Source organism: Schistocerca gregaria, chromosome 2 (assembly GCF_023897955.1).
Source record: "Schistocerca gregaria isolate iqSchGreg1 chromosome 2, iqSchGreg1.2, whole genome shotgun sequence".
Taxonomy (NCBI): Eukaryota; Metazoa; Arthropoda; class Insecta; order Orthoptera; family Acrididae; genus Schistocerca; species Schistocerca gregaria.
In genome coordinates this window covers 694,401,373-694,413,607 of record NC_064921.1, presented here as the reverse complement: position 1 = coordinate 694,413,607, position 12,235 = coordinate 694,401,373, and positions in this window count along the sequence as shown.

The window sequence follows — 12,235 nt, the reverse complement described above, 5'->3', positions numbered from 1 at the left end:
ATCAACTGCCAGCGTGTGTAGTGCCAACAAAAAAATTCGGAGGCGGAGGTGTTATAGTGTGGTCGTGTATTTCGTGGACCGGGCATGCACCCCTTGTTGTTTTGCGTGGTACTATCACAGCACAGGCCTACACTGAGTTTGAAGCACCTCCGTGCTTCCCACTGACGGAAAGAAATTTGGGGATGGCCATTGCATCTTTCAACACGATCGAACACCTGTTCATAGTGCACGCCTGAGGCGGAGTGGTTACACGAAAATAATATTCCTACACAGTCCTGACCTGAATTCTATATAATACCCTTTGGATGTTTTGGAACGCCGACTTAGTGCCAGGTGTCACCGACCGACATCGGTACCTCTCCTCAGTGCAGCACTCCGTGAAGAATGGGCTGCCATTCCTCAAGAAACCTTCCAGAACCCAACTGAACGTATGCCTGCGTGAGTGAAAGCTGTCATCAAGGCTGTGGGTGGGCCAACAACATTTTGAGTTCCAGCAATACCGATGGAGGGCGCCACGAACTTGTAAGTCATTTTCAGCCAGGTGTCCGGATACTTTTAATCACATGCTGTATTTCACTAGGGGGAAGAGAGACACCACCTACACGAAAATTAAGGAGGCCTTTAGTGAAAAAGACAAGCAGTTGTATGAATATCAAGAGCTCAGATGGAAAACCAGACCTAAGCAAAGAAGGGAAAGGTGGAAGGAGTACACAGAGACGGAAGAGGACTTAGATGAGGATGAGATGAGAGATATAATACTGCGCAAAGAATTTGACAGAGCACTGAAAGATCTAAGTCGTAACAAGGCTCCGGGATTAGACAACATTCCGTTACAACTGCTGATAGCCTTAGGAGTGGCAACCGTATCAAAACTTCTCTAAATGGTGAGCAAGATATGTGAGACAGGCGGAATACTCTCAGACTTCAAGAAGAATACAATAATTCAAGTTATAAAGAAAGCAGTTATTGACAGATGTGAAAATTACCGGATTTTCAGTTTAATAGGTCATGACTACAAAATATTAACACAAATTCATTTACAGAAAAACGTAAGGACTGGTGGAAGACGACGCTGGGTAAGATCACTTTGGATTCTCGAGAAATGTCGGAACACGCGAGGCAATACTGATCCCACGACTTCTTATAGGAGATAGGTTAACCATAGAACTGTCGGGCTGCGTCTGTGTGACGCACTAGTTTTTTTTTTTTTTCACTGAATTTATATTCTTATAGTTGCCGATTTGACTCGAGCTAGCTAGCATTCTGTAATATCCGAGACAAAGCGTTCACGTCGTGAATGAGGTTGTGCTCTGTTTAGTCATTGTTTGGCGCTCTTCCAAAAAGCGCGCGGGTCTGTCATACTCAGGCCGACCGTTTACGTTACTAATTTCTGCCAGTACGATCCCATTTTTGTTTTGGTGTAGCTCTATCATTGTGTTACTTTGAGAACTATTTGTAATGTCCTAAAACCGAATTATCATTGTCAATAGTTTACAATTTAGAGTCGCAAGACAAAACCTTTCATATAGTGATATTTATAGAATTTTATACGAGGATGAGAGTCAACTAGACGATTCAGACGCGGAGCCAACTTCGAAATGAACAGTGATGATGGGAGTAATAGAGAAGTAAGTGTTAGCGAAGAGGAAGATGTTTAGCCTTTTGCCAGCACCAATGGAATTACAGTTGTCGGTTCAAGTACATTTCCTATGACATGTGAGCACCTAAATGGAGAAAAACTTCTTTCCTTCAGCGTTCGAACAAGATGTAGCAATATAGTGACAATACACTTGCAGGGAAGCATTCGAGCTGCGTTAGAATCATTGCAGTTATTTTTTAACAGTCCATTGATTGATTTCTTTTAATGTGTGAAATCTTATGGGACTTAACTGCTAAGGTCATCCGTCCCTAAACTTACACACTACTTAACCTAAAATATCCTAAGGACAAACACACACACCGATGTCCGAGGGAGGACTCAAACCTTCGCCGGGACCAACCGCAGAGTCCTTGACTGCAGCGCCCCAGACCGCTCGGCTAATCGCGCGAGGCTATTGATTTAGTTATTGAATTAACCAGTAACTGCATTGATTCAGTTCCAAACAAATAAACATTGTAAAAGTGATCCAAATATGGCTAGACCTACAAGTTTTGATGAAGTGGAGGCATATTTTGCCCTAATTCACTTAACAGCAACACAGCATGGCGGTAAAATAAATATCAAAGACTTTGGAATACAGACGGGACCGGAATAGAAATCTCCCCTGAAAGTATATCATTAAAAAGGGTCGGACTTTTGACACGCTGTATCAGGTTTATCAACATCCACACAAGCGACAAAAGAAAATCACAAGATAATCATTCTTTTTTTTTGCTGCATTAAGATCCATTTTTGATATGTTTGTCTCCAACTGTTACGCACATTTTCCCTGTCAGAAAACGTTACTTTGGACGAAATGCTCATTGCATACAGAGGCAGGTGCAGGTTCGAAATGTGTACCCCAAATAAACCAGCCAAGTATGGGCTCAAGGTTTTCATCATGACCTGTTCTAAAAAGGACTACGTAAAAAATTTGGAAGTCTATACTGGTGCACAACCACAAGGACCGTACAAAGTCAGTAATAAGGCATATGACGTTGTTTTGCGTCTTTTAAACCCATTACAGGGGTCTGGAAGAAATCTGACAGTACATTATTGGCTTACTTCTTATCCGATCATCAGAAAGGTAGACTTGCTGCAGAAATGAAAAGTACTGTTGTTGGTACGTTCAAAATTTAAGCCTCAAATTCCAGTAGAGGCTTTTGTCAAAAACTCTAAGGAGAGTACTCAAGTATTTTTGGGCTTAAGGAAGACGTTACATATCTCTTATATGTACCAAAACGAAACAAATCAATACTCCTTATTTCGTCAACGAACCATAATAATGAAACTGACAGTGACAGTGGAGAAAAAAATACTAGTAACGTACTAGAACAAAACATAGGGCGGCGTACATGTCGTTGACGCTATAAGTGGTGATTATACTGTTGCTAGAGGGACAAGACGGTGGCCTGTCTGTCTCTCTTTTTTCAGTTGTGGAACATTGCAGTTTTCTATGGGTATGTTGTATTCAAATCAAACAAAAACGTTCAGTTAGAAGAGAATACATCAGAACCCAAGGAAAGTTTCTCATCACACCATATTTGATAAAGCATTTTACCCAGCCAAATCTCCTGCGCGAAATTCGCAGGCTACCTCTCCGGCAGCAAAGAACAAAGAATTGTTGAAGATCCACAACCAGGAAAAAGGGGAGGATGCAACAAATGCAAGCACAGCAAAACTAAATACTTTTGCAAACTTTGCAACGAGTGGTTATGCGTGGCCCATTCCTGGAGTGGTTTCTGATGACTGTTTAGAAAAATGATCATTTTAGAGGACGATATCTCACAAACTATTCATTACCAAATTTCTATTTATATAATGAAAATTCAACAGTTTTGCTTCTTAGTTGTACAACGTATTCTCATTTACAGCCGTATTTCAATCAAATTTATTTGTATTTGCAGTTTACTTATATTTTGTACTACAAAGAAGTATGTTTCTCAGTTCGTCAGTTGATGGAAATATACTGTTTATCACGTGTTACAAGTGTTTTATTTATTGGGTCCCATAGACCCAGCCCGACCATTCTTTAAATTGTTTTTCGCTAGGCCGTTCTAGTGTTAAGAACTGAAATCCTACGTTTATAGCATTGATATGCTCAGAGAAAGAGTTTGCATCGTTGACTGGAATACTGTCTTTTAGATTCTAAAGGTGGAGGGGATAACATACAGGGATTAAAAGGCTGTTTACAATTTGTACAGAAACAAGATGACAGTTGAGGGGCATGAAAGGGAAGCAGTGGTTGAGAAGGGAGTGAGACAGGCTACAAGCCTCTCCCAGATGTTATTCACTCTATATATTGAGCAAGCAGTAAAGAAAACAAACGAAGAATTTGGAGTAGGAATTAAAATCCATGGAGAAGAAATAAAAACTTTGAGGCTTGCCGATGTCATTGTAATTCTGTCAGGACTTTGAAGAGCAGTTGAACGCAATGGACAGTGTCTTGAATACAAAACTAAAATCAACAAATACAAAACAATGAGTATGGAATGTAGTCGAACTAAATCAGGTGATGCTGAAGGAATTAGATTAGGAAATGAGGCACTTAAAGTAGTAGACGAGTTTTCCCATTTGGGGAGCAAAATAACTGATGATGGTCAAAATAGAGAGGATATAAAATGTAGACTGGCAATGGCAAGGAAAGGGTTTCTGAAGAAGAGAAATTTGTTAATATTGAGTATAGATTTAAGTGTCAGGAAGTCGTTTCTGAAAGTATTTGTATGCAGTGTATGGAACTGAAACATGAAGGATAAGCAGTTTAAACATGAAGAGTATAGAAGCTTTTGGAATGTCGTGATACAGAAGAATGCTGAAGAATAGACGGGTAGATCACGTAGCTAATGAAGTGGTATTGAATAGATCTGGGGAAAAATACTAGAAGAGGGGATCGTCTGGTAGGACACGTTTTGAGACATCAAGGGATCAGCAGTTTAGTGGTGGAGAGAAGCGTGTGTGTGTTTTTGTTATTGGGGTGGCGGGGGGGCGGGGGGGGGGGGGGGGGGGAGCGGTTAGTAGAGGGAAACCAAGAGATGCCTGCGGTAAGCAGATTGAGAAGGATGTACGTTGCAGTAGTTGACGTTTGTACAGGATAGAATAGCATGGATACCTGCATCGAACCAATCTTTAAACAACAGATATATTTTGGTCAAGCTTGCACTTCTTTCGCGCTACAGAAATAAATATTTTGTATTATTGTAAGTTGTTTGTATTGTTGTTTACTGAAGTTTGGATGCTTGACAAAATAACTGTTAAATTAATCCCGTCCCTCCGCTCCCCGCCCCCACAGCTCCCAGCTGCAACCCCACTCCATTGAAGCCCCACGCTACAATCGCGTAAAATACTGACATTGGCTGAGGACGCAAGAGGCGAGCGGAGCGGTGACGGCCGGCGCCGTTTTCCTGAGGCGGCGAGCCGTGACGCTGCGTCACGAACCCCGCTGGCCGCTGGGCGTGTTTGTCATTGTTTTTACTTTGCGCTCGGTCGCTGCGGCCGCCGCTTTCGGAGGCACTAAAGCAAAGCGTGGGCCGTCGCGTATTTACTGCGTGCCGGTGTCCATAGCGGCGGCTGTGTTTTATGTCGGCACTCTCAGACAATAGGCCGCCGGGCCGCGGCCGTTTTATTGCCTCCCGCTCTGCCTGCGGGGGGCTGGCTGTTGGCTACTGGGCGCCGCTATGTGCGCTCCTTTCCTGCGTATGTTTCTGCAGTGTGTGTGTGTGTGTGTGTGTGTGTGTTTTTACATGGGTGTTGGGGCGCAACTGCGCCGCGCCACTCTTGTCTAGGCTCGGACGCTATAGAGCAAACACCTCCCCGTCGTACCCAGTATTTTTAGTGGCGCCGGGAAGCATCTGTTCACCTCTACACTTCACCTCCTACCTTTCTCGTACCTTCTTGCTCTCTGTTATGAGATCCTCAAAAAATGGGTGTCGATATCAAAGGAAAGGTCGCAAAAGAGTTATATAAAAAAATTATACAAGACGACTCACATGAATCCTTCACACCTTTAATGTCGTGAACGGGTCGCGATATCGAAACCGCCCTCTGATTTATAGCTCTCTGCTACATAAAGAGCCGCTCGGTGCAAGTGAGGGAAGGGTAGTGTCTCCGTTATGTGCCCTGTCCGTAGAAAAATTAATAATGAAATTCAGTCTGAGTCTTGACCGCTTGCGGCCGTCCTACTTCTTCCTACTTATGGGGAGGGAGAGAGGGTGCGAGAGGAACTGAACATGGTTATGCCAAAACATCGTTAAAATCAGGATCTTTCACAATGCACAGAGCAGTGTTCACAAATGTACGGTTGCAGCCAACATTTCACTGTAGACAAGCGTAAACAAAGCGGTGACACTTGAATGGAAACAGGAATTCTTAATAAGTTATTAAACAGGGGTAGAGTGGCGGACTTCCTGCCTTTAAAACAAAATGGTTCAAATAGCTCTGAGCACTATGGGACTTAAACTTCTGAGGTCATCAGTCCCCTAGAACTTAGAACCACTTAAACCTAACTAAACTAAGGACATCCCACACATCCGAGGCAGCATTCGAACCTGCGACCTTAGCGGTCGTGCGGTTCCTGACTGCAGCGCCAGAGACATCAGAAGCCACTTTGCACACATGAGAGTCTGGTCGAAGAGTGTGGTGATATAGACTGCGATGTCTTCTTACCACACTGGGACGTCGAAGACGGCTTGCAGCATCCAGCACGTTGCTATAAAAAATATCTGCCACGAACAGCTGCTCGAGCTGCATTGAAACAGTTGTGCTTTACTGCGGGAGCCATCGTCTAGTACAGGTAATAAACAGCATGACTCGAAGAAGAATGAAGGCTGCTAGAGCCTCTAGCCGAATTAGATAACATCGACGTCTTCCAGGGGTACCATCTAACTGCATCTGCTGATGATCGAACGGGAACAGTCGTTGGGGACGTCTACATTCCAGAGTCTTATGATCTCGGAGGATACTCTCGAAAGTAAGCTGAGAATGGCGATGGACGTGTTCCACCTGTCGGAATACAGCAAATAATGATTTCGTTTCTCAGAGGTGTCCCACCCTGCCAAGGCGCCAACTGATGCAAGAGAGGACGTTTTTTGTATGGGACGCTTCTTTAAAGGAAAAGGAACTACTGAATTTATCAGCAGATTCTAACTGTAGTTACCATTTTGGAGAAATTACTAATTTATTTCACGAAGAAACTATCATAAATAGCTTCTTGTTTATTTTTGCTTGTAAAATTATAGGTCTAAATACATAGATGTGAAATTAATATAGAGAATTGAAAAGCTGTTGTGAGAGGATCAACATTTCGTAGGAGTGTCATTCCAATTTTAATTAACTGTGACCTCTTTCCTAGTTGTTACGTTTCGAGAGAGTGCTTATTTAGCCGTCTCAGCAAGTGCCAAGGCTGGCTAGAGCTGATGTTTCATATGGTTTTCAGCAAATGACAGTAAGCAGAGGAGCAAGTAATTTCGTTCAATGCGTAACTTACTCTTAACTCTTGTATCAGCCGGAGTATTAATAGCTAGTGTAGGTCTTCTAAATGCACTGACATATTTTTAGAGGTATTCATAAGCTCTTGGAAACATGAGTACAGTTATAAAACACTTGTTAATGTTGGCGCAGAAACTTTTATAAAAATATCTTAGACATATGCTAACATAGGAGCTTAATCTGGTCGGAATGGGCTATTGCTGTTGAAAAACCGCCAAGTGGAATTCGCTATAAGGCTCCACAGATATATCAAATCTTTTGTCAGTTAACTTGTTTCCACAAAACCTCTTCACACAGTCATCAGCATGTGCATGCTCTTGAAATAGTTTTCGTATGTCTCTTGGTACATGAATCCCTTTACTATAATTGTAGCTGACCGTGCATCTGTATAGGGCCGAGAGGAAGTATGTTTCATCCTGGTAGCGTAAGCTTAGAGTAAAAATTTGAGTCGTGTGTAAATGTGTATCACTGACTTGGTGGAGCCCAATGGAACTACTGAATAAAAGTGGGCAGCTGCTTTCGCCATCACTACCACACACACAAACTGCTTCCAACTGGCAATCAGATTCTTCTTTATGTATTAGCAGGAATGGTGTTTTATATAAACATGGTTGCTAGGGAAAAATGGTAAACAGAAGAAAAGGGAACGCATGAATAGGGGCTCAATGCAGTTTCTGGCAGAATTCACTGACTCAGCATTCATTTGCACTTTTTTATCATTGCATTCCCAGAATCCTGACATAAACGTGTCAATGCCCCGGGAAGCCTACCCAGACTCCACAGCACCGGCTCCCCATGCCTGTGCCTCCTGCCCCAGCGCCCCCATGCCCCCACACCCACATACCCTCCCACACTTGAATGACCCTGCTCCTCGAAGTCATCAGGCTGCCATCCGACTGAATCCAAACTCAGTTCCCCGCCCTTTTACCAGTTTTAATCTGTATGTAGCGCAGCTTCCCGTGCGGTTGTATTAAAGGTGTGAGCTGCTGACGACTGCTATTGTGAAGTCACGAGAATAACTTAATACACTACTAACCATTAAAACTGCTATACCAAGAAGAAATGCAGATGATAAAAGGGTATTCATTGGACAAATAAATATACTTAAACTGACACGTGATTACATTTTTACGCAATTTGGGTGCATAGATCCTGAGAAATCAGTGCCCAGAACAACCACCTCCGGCCGTAATAACGGCCTTGATACCCCTGGGCATTGACTCAAACTGAGCTTGGATGGCGTGTACAGGTACAGCTGTGCATGCAGCTTCTACCTGATACCACAGTTCATCAGCAGTAGTGACTGGTGCCGGCCGCGGTGGTCTCGCGGTTCTAGGCGCGCAGTCCGGAATCGTGCGACTGCTACGGTCGCAGGTTCGAATCCTGCCTCGGGCATTGATCTGTGTGATGTCCTTAGGTTAGTTAGATTTAAGTAGTTCTAAGTTCTAGGGGACTTATGACCACAGCAGTTGTCCCATAGTGCTCAGAGCCATTTGAACCATTTTTGAAGTAGTGACTCGCGTAGTGTGACGAGCCAGTTGCTCGGCAACAATTGACCAGACGTTTTCAAGTGATGAGAGATCTGGAGAATGTGCTGGCCAGGGCAGCAGTCGAACATTTTTTCTATCCAGAAAGGCCCGTACAGGACCTGCAACATGCGGCCGTGCATTATCCAGCTGAAATGTAGGGTTTTGCAGGGACCAAATGAAGGGTAGAACCACGGGTCGTAACACATCTGAAATGTAACGTCCAATGTTGAAAGAGCAGTCAATTCGAACAAGAGGTGACCGAGACGTGTAACCAATGGAACCCTTACCATCACTCCGGGTGATACGCCAGTAAGGCGATGGGAAATACACGCTACCACTGTGTGTTCACCGCGATGGCGACAAACACGGATGCGACCATCATGATGCTGTAAATAGAACCTGGATTCATCAGAAAAAATGACTTTTTGCCATTCATGCACCCAGGTTCGTCGTTGAGTACACCATCGCAGGCGCTCCTGTCTGTGATGCAGCGTCAAGGGCAACCGCAGCCATGGTCTCCGAGCTGATAGTCCATGCTGCTGCAAACGTCGTCGACCTGTTCGTGTAGATGGTTGTTGTCTTACAAACGTCGCTATCTGTTGACCCAGGCATCGAGACGTGGCTGCGCGATCCGTTACAGTCAAGTGGATAAGATGCCTGTCATCTCGACTGCTAGTGATACGAGGCCGTTGGGATCCAGCACAGCGTTCCGTATTACCCTCCTGAACCCAACGATTCCATATTCTGCTAACAGTTATTGGATCTCGACTAACGCGGGCAGCAGTGTCGCAATACGATAAACCGCAATCGCGATAGGCTACAATCCCACCTTTATCAAAGTTGGAAACGTGATAGTACGCATTTCTACTCCTTACATGAGGCATCACTACAACGTTTCATCAGGCAACGCCGGTCAACTGCTGTTTGTGTATGAGAAATCGGTTGGAAACTTTCCTCATGTCAGCACGTTCTAGGTGTCACCACCGGTGCCAACCTTGTGTGAATGCTCTGAAAAGACAATCATTTACATATCACAGTATCTTCTTCCTGTCGGTTAAATTTCGCGTCTGTAGCACGTCATCTTCGTTGTGTAGCAATTTTAATGGCGAGTAGTGTACGTACGATTTTTGTAAAATGCCTGAGAATCGTCATTGCTTCACTGTCTTGAGCAACTGCAATGAGCAAAGAAGAATTTTATAAGCCTATCTGTTGTAAAAAGCTATCAGAGAATTTACTGACAGCTTCCTGCATCGAGTATGAAAGGGGAACGTAATGGAGTATCATATGACTGCATGTCCGCCCCCAGTAGCTGAGTGGTGCCAGCACGGTAGCTCAGCGTGTTCGGTCAGAGAGGTGTTCGCCCTTGAAAAAAAAAAAAAAATCTGACTAAGGTAATCAACTTGAAAGGATGTCTTGTGACGTGTGTCCAGACCACACACAACGACCAATCCCAAACAAAAATGAAGGAAAAAAAAATTAGTCATCGTGACCCAATGTCAGTCCTAAGGCTGGTTCGGAGATTTTGTCCACTCAGGGACTGGGTGTTGTGGTGTCGTAATCATCGTCATTTAATCCCCATCGACGGGCAAGTCGCTGAAGTGGCGTCAGATCGGAAGTCTTGCACCTGGCGAATGGTTTACGTGAAGGGAGGCCTAGTCACAATAAATTTACATTTATATGACGTATCATATGATTGTAACAAACTATACAGCAAACATTATATATTTACTTAATCGGCCAACAATTAACCCACATGAGAGAGAGTTGTCAAAGGGTAAAGATGTCAAGACAAACACTATCACTTCATGCCTTGAGGCAGGTTAGCATTAATGATAATGGTGATGTATATGAATACAGATGGAAAAAAAAGTTAGCTAATTATTTTTTCCTTGCACACAAGGTGAAGTCATTCCAGCAACAGCCACTTTATGTGGAAAAAATGCTATTCGATCAAATCCACTGTTTCAGTGCCAATAAACGAACAGTTGTTACCATGATCGAGTGCGCAAAACAATCTCACTACAAGGGTCTTGTAGTAAGTGACTGATCCTGCAATGATGATGGTGGAAACCGAAAGAAGAAGAATGGATAACTATTTCCTGAGAACATACATGCCTTAATTACTCAGTCCATCGATGGAAAAACTTTTTGCTGAAAACACCTTATTCTTATGTTTTTTAGGGTAAGAAATCCAAATATGATGCTTAACAAACTGTGTCACCCACTATTTCTTCATATTTTACAGTTAAGTTTATTAAATTAAAAGATATTTAAAGAATTTAACAGCTTTTATATAGTTAAAATAATTTAGAAAGGAAGTGTAATGAAACATTTGCTGGCAGAAAATGGTCGATTCTATTTGTGTGTTAACAGATGGTGTTTTGTTTACTGTCAACATAACCTCACTTTCCCCTCTCCTGTACATGTGCTCAGTACAGTGTCTAATCGTGGTTGTAAAAACTCTGCTGACAGTTTTTGTTATATTTGTGGTGAATCTGTGATGAAGTAATACCAAAGAAACATTACAAACTTTTTCAAAAGGTTTATCTATCATACTATGGATCTAAAGTTAGTGACCAAGATAAGTCTTGGGCACCGCATAAGGTACGTTATGTGTGTGTTGTAGATCCGAGAAAATTGTCTAAAATGGGGAAAAAAGCCTTTAGATTTAATGTTCCTATGATATGGAGGGAGCCAACAAATCATTCTGATGATTGTTACTTTTGCAGTGTTGATATTACTGTTCATAATTCGGAAAGCATGAAGGTAATAAGCTACCCTAGCCTTCTGTCTGCCATCCGACCAGTGAGACATGGTGTGGATTTGCCAGCACCTGAACGACCAGATGATTTAAGTTATATTCCAACAGTAGTATTTTCTGACGTACAATCTGATTTACTTCAACCAGATAATGATGAATTCCATTGTAATACAGAAAGTCTAGAGCCCAAATTGTTTACTCAGACCGAGCTTAACGATCTGGTTAAGGATCTGGGCTTAATGAAGTAAATGCTGACTTTCTTAGATCTAGATAACAAAGAACTTATTGGTAAGTAGAACCAGCATATGCGTGAATAGAAAGAGACAGCAGCAATTTTTCCAGTTTTCTTCGACAAGAAGGTGATTTAGTGTAGTGCTCAGACATTCCCTGGCTGATTAATGTGTTTGGTATTGAATACAAAAAGGAAGATGGGAGGTCGTTTATTGATTCATCGAAAAATTAGTTTTAAGACTCTTTCATTACACAATTGTGTAATAGTGTGTGGCCTGAGCTCCCAGTTGGTGCATACTGACAGCGCAGAAAGATACGTGTATAGCTTCATTTCTGTGTTTACTTCATAGATTCTTACTTACATTGCGTGTGAGTTTCGTATAGGAGGTGTAATTTCGAGTTTTAGTTACTGTAATCGTAAATTCAGGCAGATTGTAGTGTAGTTGTTAAGCATTCGTACCGGTTAGTTCATACATGCTTTGCGTGTATCCCTTGCGTTATCTAGGCACGGACTCGTGTTTCAGTAACTCTTGTTCAACATCGATTAGAATGGACAGGGACTGCGATTGCTGTGGTCAGATGAGAGCTGAG